Raw genomic sequence first — 434 nt, 5'->3', positions numbered from 1 at the left:
CTCGCCAGTATCAATCCTAACGTCATTATCTAGTAGTTATTGCTACCCCATTATTATCCTTAGTGGTACATAAATTAATACAGAGATGAATAATGAGATACTAGAATTTAAATGGGATAATCAACCCTTTTATGTGAAGGACAATTCTCGTTTCGCGAATTTCAATTTATGAATTAATGCAGGCGGTAATGTATCTAATTTGCATAATTCTTGTTTAGCTATCGCGGTAACTTTATGGTAGGCATAATTACTGAATCAATAGATAAATGCTTTGAGTATGCTAAAGTATAGTGCAATGGCGGGCAAAGGAGTGCTGGTTTAGGTACTCCATTGCAAGCGGAAAATTGTGTAATATGGAGTCTCTGGAGCCATGGCGGAGGCGGTGCTTGATAAGGTCAGAGTTGCTGAATTACTGCCTGTCTCGCCAGGTGATG

Source organism: Penaeus monodon, chromosome 30, assembly GCF_015228065.2.
Source record: "Penaeus monodon isolate SGIC_2016 chromosome 30, NSTDA_Pmon_1, whole genome shotgun sequence".
Lineage (NCBI taxonomy): Eukaryota > Metazoa > Arthropoda > Malacostraca > Decapoda > Penaeidae > Penaeus > Penaeus monodon.
Note: the sequence above shows the minus strand (reverse complement) of the source record.